This window comes from Marmota flaviventris, chromosome 18, assembly GCF_047511675.1.
Source record: "Marmota flaviventris isolate mMarFla1 chromosome 18, mMarFla1.hap1, whole genome shotgun sequence".
Lineage (NCBI taxonomy): Eukaryota > Metazoa > Chordata > Mammalia > Rodentia > Sciuridae > Marmota > Marmota flaviventris.
Genome location: NC_092515.1, coordinates 8,394,207 through 8,408,421, shown reverse-complemented (window position 1 = coordinate 8,408,421; position 14,215 = coordinate 8,394,207). Strand labels below are relative to the sequence as shown.

Below are 14,215 nucleotides of genomic sequence, written 5' to 3'. Positions count from 1 at the left end.
TCTAGGTTCTGGGGGTCCTAAGGTGCAAGGAAGCAAGGACAGTCTCCTAAGGACACTGACTTCCCATAGAACTCAGAGCTCTCTCCTTTTCTATTTAAAACGCTCACATATGTAGAAAAACCAACATGAACAATGTCACATGTAAAAGGACTCTGATGGCTTTTCTATTCTCTTTCACACCACTAAACTATATAATCTCAAACAAATAAACTCTATAACCTCTGCACAGACAAAAAGGATCTGCAGAATTTGCACAGGTTGTTATGCTCGAATTCAGGACCCCCAAAAGACCACCAGAGACCAAGATCGATGTAAGCAGCAAACAGGTGTTTATTGCGAGTTTCCTCCGCGTGCACACACAGCAGCTGGTGACACTGAGAGGCCCCAAGCCCAGGGTTTGCAGCAGTTTTATACACTCTTTGGGGAAGGCAGGGATCTCCACATACATCATAGCATCTCTTAGCAAATCATCACACACCACAGGAAAAATCAAATAACTAACTCTAAAACATGATTAGCACATTCACTGGTGGGAACAAGTTGGGTAAGGGTGATAGGTTACTACAAGAGGGGGATTCATTTGAACTGATTGGTTTAAGCCAAGGGGGTGTTCATGCTGAACTACATGTTTTCCCAACATCATAAACCACTGGGAGGGTCATCTGGCATCCCAGGTATTTCCCTGTCTCATGCTGATTGGTGGCTGCTAGGGGGATGCTATGGGTCCCCACCTAGCCTGAGTCAGGGACACCTGGCACAGCAGATCTCTCCTGTTATTTGTAGATAAACAACTCAGCAGGGTGGGAATGTGCCTAGGAGTGCTCTGTGGGTCTTTCCAAGGAAAAAGGTCATGTCCCTTCCTTGGAAGGCTTTGCTCTGAGGCAGAGGCCGGTTTTTCAAGATCTGCACAATTTTCCTTTTCCAGGAACCTGCAGAATTTACCCAAGTTCCTCTTGGAGAGAAGGTGGTGTTTCATCAGAGCAGGGCAGGGAGGCAGAGGAGGCCAGAGGTCGTCCTTGCCCCAGGGAAGCAGTGATGCTCCATTTAATGGCACTGCCCTGTGGTGTCACATCTCTGCTTTGAATACAATGCTCAGGAGCCTGAGAAACTGAACAAAATTGAGCTGCACTTCCCACTGGGTTGACCTTAGTCACATGCATAAGGCTTTCATCAGGAGACCAAGTTCAGCAGATTTTTGAGAATCCAGCTTACTTTTTGTTTCTTCTATCCTAACTCACTTCCACTTCTAGGAAATATCTCCAATGTAATACCAAAAGCAATCATATTACACTTATGCTCACAAAAGCCTCTTTTCTTCTATTGAGGATTGAACCCAGGGGCACTTAATAACTGGACACATCCCCAGTGCCCCCTCCTTTTTTAAAATTTGATTTAGAGACAGGGTCTCATGGAGTTGCTTAGGACCTCACTAAGTTGCTGAGGCTGGTTTCAAATCTGTGATCCTCCTGCTCCAGCCTCCCAAACCTCTGGGATTTCAGGTGTGTGCCACCACACTGGGTTCATAGCAGCATTATGCATAAGACCAAAGGGTAGGGAAACCCCTGTGTTCATCCAGATATGAATGGGTGTTCTGGAGTGGCTCAGTGATAGAGCACTTTCCTGGCAGGTCCAGGGCCCTGGGCTCCATCCCCAGTGCCAATAAGAAAGTTCTGGGGGAGGGTGTGGAATAGACTTGACCTGGGCAGCCTTGCCCAGTGGCTCAGGCCTGTAATCCCAGCGGCTCTGGAGGCTGAGGCAGGAGGATTTTGGAGTTCAAAGGCAGCCTCAGCAAAAGCGAGGCACTAAGCAACTCAGTGAGACCCCATCTCTAAATAAAACACAAACTAGGGCTGGGGATGGGCTTAGTGGGCGAGTGCCCCTGGGTTCAATCCCCAGTACCAAAAAGAGAAAAAAAAGGTGTCACCTGAACTGCTGGGGAGAAGGCACAGGCATCACTTATGCACACACAACTTTTGGTGATGTCTAAAAGAATGGTTATTGCATTCCCTAGGGGCTAATTGGGATTGCAGTCTGGGAAACACAGAAGCTACCTGGATGGCCCAGTGGCATTTTTTTTTTTTCAGAGTGAGAGAGAGAATTTTTTAATATTTTATTTTTAGTTTTTTTTTTTCTTGAAAACCTTTAATTTATTTGAGATAAAATTCAATGTAATTTGAACTTTTAATGAAAAAATTAATAAAATAATAACATGTGTTAGTCATTTCAATGTACATTAAAGCATTTGGAAAACTTATTTAAATGTGTATGCTTAGATTATCAAAATATATATACATAAGTTCTTAGCAATGTAAAATCATTACCTCATATTTTAATTATAAAATTATAAGTGATGAATCATGTGCAATAACACATTTAACACTATGATTTTGCTTCTCAGACATTTTTCCAGTTATGCCTCATATCCCACCATGTATAGAGCAGAAATGGAGAACTTTGTTAAAGGCAAGGAAACTGGGGAACCCAAGACTTCCAACCCATATGCTCTTATTTTGCTCTTATTAACAGATGGTCTTCACAAGCCTCCAGGGTCTCAGTGGGTAAGGGGGATTCCCGTCAGTCATGAGTGAGCCCCAGGGTGGCATCCATGCTCTGCACACATGAGCTCCTAAAAATCTCAGCATGATATCCTCCCATGTGAATTGCACCCCGAGTTCCTCTGGGGAAGCTGAGGCTCAGAATGGAAGCATCATTTGTGAGCCTAAGGGTCTATTCTGGAGGTGGAGAGCAAGGAGGCATGCAGAACTCCGAGTTCAGTCCCTGGTGTACTCCACCGCATGGTGAGTGAGGCCCTACAGCCTGAGCATTCCTAGGAAGCCTGGTTTCTTTAGGGTCGTCAGGACTAAGCCTTCATCCAATTGAAAACATTGATTCAGTGTTTACTGTGGACCAAGTCAGTCTACATGAGTAGAAGACAAGCAATACCCATCCCAAAGACAGAAATCACTCAATTTCTTTTACTCGCTAAAAATATTTGGGCTAGAAGAATCCAGCTGAGAGCCCAATGGATGCTGCATGTTTTTCTTCTTTCAGTTAATTCCAGGTTACTATTTTCCATCACAACACAATACGGGATCCAGAACAATTACAATCCAAGATGCACACATCTAAGGGAATGGAAGTGGTCTTTCAGTATCTCTCATTTCAAAGTAATACTTGTGGCAAGTAGTTGATCTCCTGTTACTTATTAAGTGAGATAGTCCATCTTTGACTTGTTTGCCTATCTTCCTTCATTCCTGAATACTCTCTTAATGTTCTTAATTCTAGCCATGATGTCTCCCAAAGATAATGGGCAGTTATATCCTTGAATGTCCATGAGGTATGGAAGTTGTGATAAATATGTAAATGTTGGTTCTAGAGATTTGTCCATGCTGTACACTAATCGCAGGTCCAGGACACTGTGAGCAGAAGCCAGGACATCCTACCTTCTGGATGCACTGGGGTAGACATAAGAGAGAACCCATTATTCCTTTACTGCTCAATTTAACAGTTATGAAGTACGAAGGTGCTTGGCCATCTGTGAAAAAATGATTTTCAGAACCACAATTGGATTGTAGCCAACAGTCCTGGGTGGGAAAGATTGAAAGTAAAGTCCCGAGTTCATCAACCTGCCAAGTGACCGAGCAGCACTTGCAGTTCAAAGCTTCCACGTGAAAGCACCGCTCACAGGCCAGTGAAAACTGCTGTTGATTCTGACAGAGAGGAATCCTGCAGGGCTCACTTTTTTAATCTTCTGAGAAAGTGAATGTACTTGCATTGGGTTTCCATTTAGAATACCAACTTGCAATGCCAGCTCTGGACATGGACAACATATGAGCATTATCATCAGATGGACTGACCTTCAAATCCTTGACTTTGCCCTTTCTAGTGGGCACATTAGCTAATGGACTCTCTGACACAGGGGTTATTTGATATCTTTGCTCATAGGCTCATGGCAGAAGAAAAAAACAGGTGTTTAACTTTCATGGGAATTTTTTTTTAATTACTGGTGATTAAACCCAGAACCTCATGCATTTTAGGCAGGAGATGTACCAGAGTTACATTCTCAGCAGTATTTATATTTAAGACAGGGTCTCATTACATTACCCAGGCTGGCCTCAAACACTTCCTATAGTATAGCCTATAAACACTTCCTATTGTACCCGGGATATAAACCTGTGCCATCACACCTGGCTAAGTTTTGTCATGTATAAAAGTTGAATAATGTAGGTAAGACAGAATATTCTGGAAACTGTGTTAGTCAGCTAGAGCTGCCAATACAAAATGCCCCTAGAGCTGAGCAGTCGACCACACAGACTTTCTGTCAATCCACACACATCCCAAACCCCATCAGACCTCATGTCATTTACACTTGGGCTCTGTCTACCAGGAAGCACTCCTGAAAGATGGGGTGCAGAACTCCCTCCCTTCCAACCTTCCTCAGGTCTCTGGGAAGCCACATGACTGGCTCAGAAGGGCCCTTCTCATCACTCTAACATGGCAACTCTGACAACTCCATCTCCCCGCCTTAATATTCCACAGTAATTATCTCTGCCTGACTTGTTACTCCATATTCATATCCTCACCTACATTTATATACACATCTGTGAATGTGTGAGTTCATACCTTTCTCCCTAACTACACTGCATATTCTGGGATGGTGGGGACTTGGCTTCATGTAATACTCTATCCCCAGTAAGGTAAAACATTGCCTGAAATGAACAAGGAAAACTACATTCTAATAACGGAAGGCTTCAATTGACACATGTATAGGGTATTCCATGTAAGTGGCAATATGAACCCCAAATAGTCAGTGATGATTCATATCCAAGGGAAACTATGTAATCTGAAGCAACTAAATTGCTTGAACAAATGACAAAAAGTTTGTTTACAATATTTACCTCTATTTCAAGGCACATGATGCATTGCAATTAATGAGAGTAACGCACTGCCATAGAACACCAGAACTTATTCTGCCTATCTTACTCTGACATTGTACCCATGAGCTAACCTCTTGCCACTCCTTCCTACCCTCCAAGGCTGAACTCTGTTCTGTTTAGCTCTCAAACAGCACTGGCTTCATGAATGAAGGTTCAAAATGTGAGAAACCTCTAGGGAGTTTTGAATTAAAGAGACAATACTCTAATTACCTCCAGGATTGCTTCTCCTAGCTCCAGCCTCCAGCCACCTAATGTGGTAGCAAGGTTTACTGAAGAGGCTAGTGAGTGAGAGAGAACACACCAAGGAGTGAACTTTTATTGGGGAACAACAAATTCTGGGGAAAATCCCATCCAATGAAGATTAAGGGGGGCAGCATCCCAAGGTCAGGGATGACGATTGGGTCTTTGGGGTAGTGATCAGACTCGCCTCCACACAGACAAGCCCTCGGACCTGAGAAGTGTGGGGAAAGCTCTGGACACAAGATGTGCCTAAGAGCCTCTTGCCCAGCCAGGAAAGTAACTCAAATCACATGCGAGGATGGCCTCCCACAGTTCTGATCTCTTGTCATTGAGGTAGACTATTCTAGATTCCTCCTATGAGTTAAAGATATGGTATGGGTCTTTCTGTGGCTGGTCTAATTCACTTATAATATCATACAAGTCTATCCATGTTGCCATCAATGACAGCATGAATAGTTTCTTATGACTGAATGGATTCCACACTTTTTTCTGCATTCATTACTTTATGGACATTCAACTATTAGAGGAATTTATCAGACTTCATAGAAACATTCAGTGACAGTAAAGAATGAATGAAATGTTATAAAACTACTCATACAAATATTGTGAGCCAACAATTTATATCTAGCCAAGCTGCCATCAATTAGATGGCTCCAGAGAGAATTATGAACATCAGAAATGACTTATGATAATTTCAAAGCAGGTCACTGACATTAAACTCAGGGACAGCAACAGCCATTCTTTTTGATAACTCAGTAGCTTGGGCCTAAATGCTCTTTCCACATTAAATCTCAAATTCCTCCCCCAAACCTACAAGGAAGGCGTGGTCTGTTCATTTGACAAATAATGATTAAGTTGTGCTATTTTTGGTGGTATTTTCTCTGGCTCTGCTTTTAATTTCATCTTCATTTATGTTTATTTTTCTTGGCTTCTAACTTTGGTTGTGTAGGTTTCTAAATCATGTCCTGCTGTTGGAAGATCCAAAATTTGTGGGGTAATTAGAAATATTTGTTGCTTCTCTCAAATCTGAGCTGCTAATTGTTAAGATAGGAGATGTGGAGACACACACACACACACACACACACACACACATACACAGATGATGTGTGAACTGGTGGATCATCCCTTGTTTTAAGCAGCCATAATCACTGCATGATCTGTATTGTCAAGAAAAAAGTCTTTATATGTCTTGTTTAATTTACCTAAGATGAATTCCATGAGTGACACTTTGGGAAAACTGCATAAAACAAGACATTCTGCATGGAGCCAGCTCTTACTTCTCAGAACTGGAAACCTGGATGGAACACATGGGGGGCAAAAGGAGCCTGGAATATCCTGCAAGGCTGCAATGAGAACCTCTGCTCACATCCTCAACAACACATGTGCAAGATCACCACAAGGCACTCAAACTCCAGGGTCGTGTGCGACTAACAACTGAGAATGGTAGAAAGTTCTTAAAGAGGGAATGTCTTCACTAATTGACAGCAGAACTAGCTCTGAACCAAGTTCATTTACTTCTCACTTGAAATGTCAAGGTTTTGAGGCCAAGCTCTTGGGGCAAGGAGAAAGATTTATTTGGGAAGGTAGCAAACCTAAAGGATGGGAGGCTATCACCAACGAGGCCATCCTAGGGAGCTCCATTATGCTAAATGGTTAGACAGAGAGGGAAAGAAGGAGCAGAGGGAGAATGGGCAGGAAAGAATCGATGACTGGAGACTTCTAGGTGCCACTCCCATGGCCCAGAACAGGACACTGTCTTAATTACTCTCATCTTGGTATATTCAGCCTTCATGAGGAGGAGGTATATTACATAGGTTTAGTTCAAATTAATGTTGCAGAACAACTCTGGGTGAACCATTTGATAAATATTATTGTCTACATAGAGAGGTGATCAGAAATTGGACCAATGGTTTCAGGTAGGAAAGGAGACAGGAACACTCTGAAGGGAAGAGATGGTAAAGTTTTCAATTCTGTTGGTCACCCATCAACAATTTGCAGGCCAAAGTAGATTTAGTGCTTTCAGCAACTGTCATCTTTAAGTTCCTTCAAAGAAACCTGGGCAATCATTATCATGATATAATACACACACCAGAGGCACTATCTTCAGCAAAATTACTCAAAGACTAATAATATAATGCTCACTGCATGATCTCCCAAATTAGTGAATGTTAAAATCATTGAGAGATGAATTTGAGTTTCTCATCTGTTTGTTGATGACTGTCTAGTGAAAAAATATTTTGTCTGGTTATAACAATAATAGTAGCAGTAGCAATACTAAAGTTAAATAAAAGCAAATGAATCCAGAGGGTTATTTATGCTTTCTTTGGTTGCAAATCATTGGAGATAATTTGGCAAGAGGCCAACAGGTGAACAGTCATGTTTGTTTCTAGAGGTACCTGCTAGCAAAAGCCTTATCTTTGTTTATATTCAGTCCCACCCTCAAAGTAGTACTTGAAATAAGAGAAAATTGGTGACGGAGAAACCCAGGGTCCTTCGCAGAAGAACAGGTAATAAAATCATGTCTTAAGTCTCAATATAATTCTCAAGCAGTCTTTATATATCAGCATGGATGATATCAGCCACAGGTGGCATTGTTGAAATGTGAATTGATGAATAGATTGCACAATTCTCCATGCATATCAGTTTTGAAAGCTCCATAAATACTATTTACTGTTTATAGTCAAATCCAGCAGGAGATAAAAATTGTATTTCTCAAGATAGAATAACAATCAATTGTGGAGACACATGTGATTCAAAGGAAAGGAGCCTTAACTGCTATAGATATTATTTCTTATTTTAAAAATCTGATACAGTAGTAGGTAATATTCCTATTATTTATAAATCCTTTAATATATTTGAAACATTTCAATTAAAAAAATCTAGGAAACCATCATGTGAATAGGGGTACCCTGGCATTTTGTAATCAGTAATTGAGCAAGGAAGCAAAATTTTTATAATCCAAGGCTCGAGGATGATGTAACAGATTTTATACCATGACCACATGTCATGCACATTTAAAAGGAAAAAGAATAATCATCAGAGGCTGGGTGTAGTGGCACCTGCCCATAATCCCAGCCACTCAGGAAGCAAGGGCAAGAGGATCACAAGTTCAAAACCAGTCTCGGCAACTTAGGGAAGTCCTAAGCAACTCAGGGAGACCCTATCTCTAAATAAAATACAAAAAAGGGCTGGGGATCTGGCTCAGTGGTAAAGCACCCCTGGGAGGAAGGAAGACCGGCATCAGTACATGTGTAAGATCCAAAAGTTTGGACATTATTCCCAGGGGAACAGCCCCTTAGGAAGACCTTTCATCTTCTCCTATATTTTATCAAAGGCTTCAGCTTGGGCAACTGTGAAGTGATTCTCCCAGTCCCCACAGATGCCTGGCAAACACGAAGCTGAGACTCAGATGAGAGCTACCCACAGGTCTGACCCCAGCACATCTCCCTGATGTATCTTGCCATCACCTGGGAAGGACACTGGGGCTAATAGCAGAACCTCCAGGGCTCACCAGGGAGCCGCCTGATCATCACACCCTTTCATACTTTACCCACCTGGAAATGATTTCCTGCCTTCCCTCTAGTCTCTCCTGGCCCAGCCCACACACTATGTGTCCTTAATGATGGCGGCCACATCTTCTGTCAACTTCTCCGACCTCTATATCTGCCACGTGTGTTAAGAAAACAGCATTTCTGACCTGGTTGTCTTTTGGAGTAAAACTGGTCTTCTGCTTTTGACTGCTTTTCAGAAGCTCTCCGCCTCCGCACGGCAGCCATCTTGATCTCTCCCAGAATCCGTGGGATCCAGCCACTTCCGGCTCCGAGTCTCCCAGACTTCCGGTTTTAGTGCATGCCCTTTTAGGTCCTAGGTGATTGGGTTCCTGGTGTTTTCCGACCCTCTCCTGTGTGGTTATCTATTTGCGTCCTCCACTCCTTGCACTTGCTCTTTTGATTTTGAGCTCAGACACAGACAACCTGCCCCACTCCTCTGTTTGCATTTCATGTTGCTTCCGCCTGGAGTGCTGTCCTCATGGATATCACCACTGCTTCTCTGGGTCCTTCCAAGATCTGACTCCAGCAGAATCTTCTCAATGATGTATGCCTTTTCTACCCATTTCATAACTGTACATCTCCTTCCTAGAAGTTATTGGGTTAGATGAGTTCTATGTATTTACATTTTCACGTGTAAGTGTGGAATAGATTTCTAATATATTGAAAGTCAGAATATGTTCCTCTCAAATTGCCAAATATTTAGTGTTTTGAACAGCAACAGACATATATATTCAATACATAATTGTATTATTATTAATAAAAGAATTTTATTCTTAATAATAGAAAGTATTGATAAAAGAATGAGGAAGGAACTAACATTATCCCTATTTTAAAGACAAGCCCTGTAGAGGTTATACATTTTTTTAAAAAAATTTTTCTTCTGAAGATTTATTTTAGATAAAATGGTTGAAGACAGATTACGATGATATATTGTACAAAAAGACTAGAAAAAATTTGAGAGAGTATTTTAAGCATAGGGTTCTAACACACTTATAAGTGGATCTGCTTCCTATCCTGCAGGTGAGGGCTAGTCGCCTCTGACTATGCCCACCAAGTGGAGTGCTTTCTTCAAAAAAAGGGTTCTTCAGGGGTGATGATCCAAACCTCCCTATTGCTAAAGGAAGTGTTTTCTCCATCAGAATAACCAAGTGATACCAGTAAATCTTTCTACTTCTGCAAATCTTTCCTAGCAGTCTATTGAAAGTCTATTATCTACTACATTGGTTATGAGGGATGGCTTTATCAATATTTTACTTTAATGAGCCATACTTTCTTGTTTCTTTGTATGCCTTGTGATTCTGTTGTTGAAAACTTGACATCTGAACCTTATGTGGTGACTCTGAAGCAAAAACTCCATTAAATACAGAAAAACCATTTTTCAAAATTTATAGTAACTTAAAGTGATAAAAGTTTCCCACATCTATGTATGGTTATCCAGTTTTCAGGAAACAAACAAATACTTTAGTTATTCCCGCTGTCTTTTCAGTTACTAGATCATGATTCCAATTTCATGAACACAAACCATTCCAAACCAAGCATTAAACAGCAACACTCTACCCGAACCATGTCAACTGAACAGGATGCTCTCTCCTGTCCACTTTCCAGAGAGTAAGTGCTTGGGCTTCATATCAAACACATGTCTATCTGCCTCCCCTTTCTTCTCCAAGAAGTTCATTTTCTTCTGAGCATTCTTCATCATAGTCTTGGCTTTCTTCACCATCTTGACATCCCAAAGGCCAGAAACATGATGTGGAGTTCGAGAGCAGCTCTGACTCCAGGTTATAGAAGAGGGAGGAACAGATTCTTTCTGCTTTCTCTTCCTAGTGACACTCCAAGATCTTTCCTGGACTGCATGGTGAGCATTGTCTTTATCATCCATGTCAACACCTCAACACCAAGGTTATGCATCTGATTCTCTGAAACTGTCTGCTGAAACTTCTTAGCAGTTTGACGCATCCTGGGTCCCTGTGTATCCTTTTCCTTGGATTCTAGGATTTTCAACTTCTTTTTTTTTCTCTAACTTGTTTTGCCAGTTGTCTGATTTCCACCATTTCCTTGTCTTCACTTTCAGATTCCCTATCATATTCACCAGCAGCTGTTCTTAGCTCTTCTTCTTTTTCTAACTCTTCCAATTCCTTCATGATGGCAGGATCAATATAATCAGCTACATTATGGCTTTCCCAAATCTCTGGTATCTTTTCATAGTTTTCAGATGAATTTGTTAAATCCCAGTATTTTTGAAGATCCAAAATATAATCACCTCCCATTTCCAGCTCAAGATCTTGTTCCTTTTCCTTCTTGGACTCCCCAACTTTCAATGTCTTCCTGTATGCCACCACTTCTTCTGGGATAAAAGGAGTCTTCTCTTGTTAGGTACAGCTAAATGCACCTGTTCAGGACATCATTCACTTTATTTCCTTTAATTTTGGTTCCCACTTGGTGTGCCAAAAGCCTGCCACGAGACTCTATTTTAACTTTAATAACGCACTCCTCAGGGTGCTGGTCTCTGTTACAGGGAATTCTTTAGCTTGTAAGTCTACAAATATTTTCTGATCATCTTCAGAAAGTCTTGCTATTTGTTTCATATCACATTTTTTGCTACAATTATAAGAGGCTTATTGATGAAGAGAGTTCTGATATCCTGGGAGAGTTTTAATTGTTCTTTCAGCCTGTGTCCACACTGTTCAGACAAGTCCATCACATATAGAACTGCAGCTCTGAGGTGGGCCAGGGCTGTGATAGCCTGCATTTTGATGGTGTTACAGGGGGGGTATCTAAATGTGCCAACTAAATGTGTCCACATCTGCTCTTGTCACCTTATTGATGAAGCTGGATTTCCCAACATTTGTGTACCCACACAACAGCAGAGTCCTTGTATTTGGGTCAATGGTCGCAAGCAGGACAAATGTCGATGCACTTGTTCTAAATATTCCAAACTCTGCCTCTGCTGCTTGATAATGGTGCACATTCACCCGAGAGCAGCATGCTTTACCTGCTTAGAGAGATAGAGAGAATTGCCATATTTCATAAGCTGTACATGATCTTTAGCAACAATGCAATTTGGGAAAATCTGTTATAATCTGTGAGAGTCTGTCATGGTAATTCTGCTTAGTAAATTCAAATTTTCTTATATAAAAATGTCTAATGCAATGTATTTGATAATGTTTATGAATCACTGTTGGATTCTTTTTTTTTTTTTCAAAGAGAGAGTGAGAGACAGACAGAGAGAGAGAGAGAGAGAGAGAGAGAGAGAGAGAGAGAATTTTTTAACATTTATTTTTTAGTTTTTTGGCGGGCACAACATCTTTGTTTGTATGTGGTGCTGAGGATCGAACCCGGGTCGCATGCATGCCAGGCGAGCGTGCTACCGCTTGAGCCACATCCCCAGCCCTGTTGGAGTCTTTTGTTGAGTTTTTGATAATGCCAGGTTGCTAACGTCCATGGTGGACAGCACCAGCATAATCTTTGTGAAGTTGTAGTGTGCCATGCTGGCAGTTGTTTGCATGAGGAGATGTCACAGGTTACCTAATGAAATAATGGTGGATTTGGAATTGAAGTCAGAAATATCAGCACCAAAAATCATGATTACATGATTACATGATTATTTTATGTGTCACAAGAATTAATTTATTGTATAGAGATAAATAACATACTCCACTTGCATGAATGTAAATAATATCTTAGATTGTCTAATGTGTAATTGTTTCTGTGCACACATTCATTGTTACTCTTTGGTTCAACTTTATCTTCATTATTTGAATAATTTCTATGGCTTTCTTATGCTCAGGTGTCAAAAACAATATGCCTGAATACTGTAATTCAAAAAGAGCTCTGTGCTACAAGAATCTTTAGATAAATTCAATATGGTCCCTGCTGTAAAATATTTCTATTCTGACATCTAAATTATACTAATTCATAACCCTACATATCTTTTAGGTGTAATTTTCTGTCCACATTTTTTCTCATTCCTTATCTTTCAATAATCTCCCCCAAACTCCTGTGTATTATTTGGTAGGGCAGCCATAGCAAGACACTTATAGGATTAAAATGTGTTTTCTCACAGCTCTGGAGGGTCACATGGTGTGCAACAATGAGGATCAACCTGGGTTTCCCAGTGTGGTTGAGTTTGGGACACCTCAAGAGACAGGGCTTGGGCTTACTGAAGAGACTTGGAAATACTTCCAGGCGATGACCAAAGTAAACCAAGGACAGGTCCAGGAGGCTCTTGACAAAATTCATACATACACCAAGTAAGTCTGTGTCCCATACCTGATCTTTGCATAACACATAGAATCTTAAAAAATTATTTATTTATTTATTTGTTTTTGTTTTTTATCCTGATTTGTTATATATGACAATAGAATGTTTTACAATTCATATTACATATATAGAGCACAATTTTTCATATCTCTGGTTGTATACAAAGTATATTCACACCATTTGTGTCTTCATACATGTACTTTGGATAATGATGTCCATCACATTCCATCATCATTTCTAATCTCATGCCCCTCCCTTCCCCTCCCACACTTTGCCCTATCTAGAGTTCGTCTCCCTCCCATGCTCCCCCAACCTACCCCACTATACAACAGCTTGATGCTGGTTGTTTTAATGAATCATCATAATAATTATTTATTAGATGGTTAGTGTGTGTCCTATACTGTTAAAACATTATATTAACTAGATTTCTTTTAAAAGTCATGTTTGTTGAGATATAATTTATATATGGTACAATTTGCCCTATTTAGTTTTATAGTTACATGAATTTTGATAACACAAATATAAAAAATGACAACATAAATATATGGATATATAGTACTACAGTGAAGATACAGAATATGTTACCTTGTTCTCCTTTATTTCTTTTTTTTAAACAAATAGAGAAATTAATTTTAATATATTTTCATTTAACCCAGTGGATTACCAACATAATTTGCAATGAAAATAAATGTTAGTAAGATATTTCATGTTCATTTTCTTTGTCCTAGTAATTCTTTGGAATCTAGTGTCTATTTAACACATAGCACACCTCAATTCAGACTAGACAAATTTCAAATACACAGTAGCCTCATGTAACCAATGGGTGCCATATTGTCTCTTTTCTCCATCTTTCAACTTTTGGTGAAACTTATGCTGTAGGCTACATGATAAGTCCTCTTGTGATGTGGTTTCTTGTTGAGTTCCACGAGAAAGGGACACCAAAGAGATAAACTTAGAATATACAAGAGTAGAGTGAAGTGTTTTTTATTCCTCCCTAAAAGATTCTATTAGACTATGAATTTGTTTCTTCATGCTTTTGGTGGGAATAACTTTAGTTAGGTCATCTTCTCCTACAAGGTTTTCATAATGGCTCTCTTCTTTTACCTCCTACCTCTTCAAGTTTACAGAAAGAAAGGTGCTTCACAAAATTTGTTAGTTTTCCTCAATCTTGCCCTTACCTTTATAAATACCTTATTAAATGATTTTTACTCTGATTGCTCTTTTTTA

The 14,215-nt window shown here is 40.3% G+C and overlaps 1 pseudogene; it reads right to left on the bottom strand.

Moving 5' to 3' along the window:
- Positions 1-10,295: 10,295 nt before the first annotated feature.
- Positions 10,296-12,215, bottom strand: LOC139702785 (GTP-binding protein 4 pseudogene; annotated as a pseudogene).
- Positions 12,216-14,215: the final 2,000 nt, after the last annotated feature.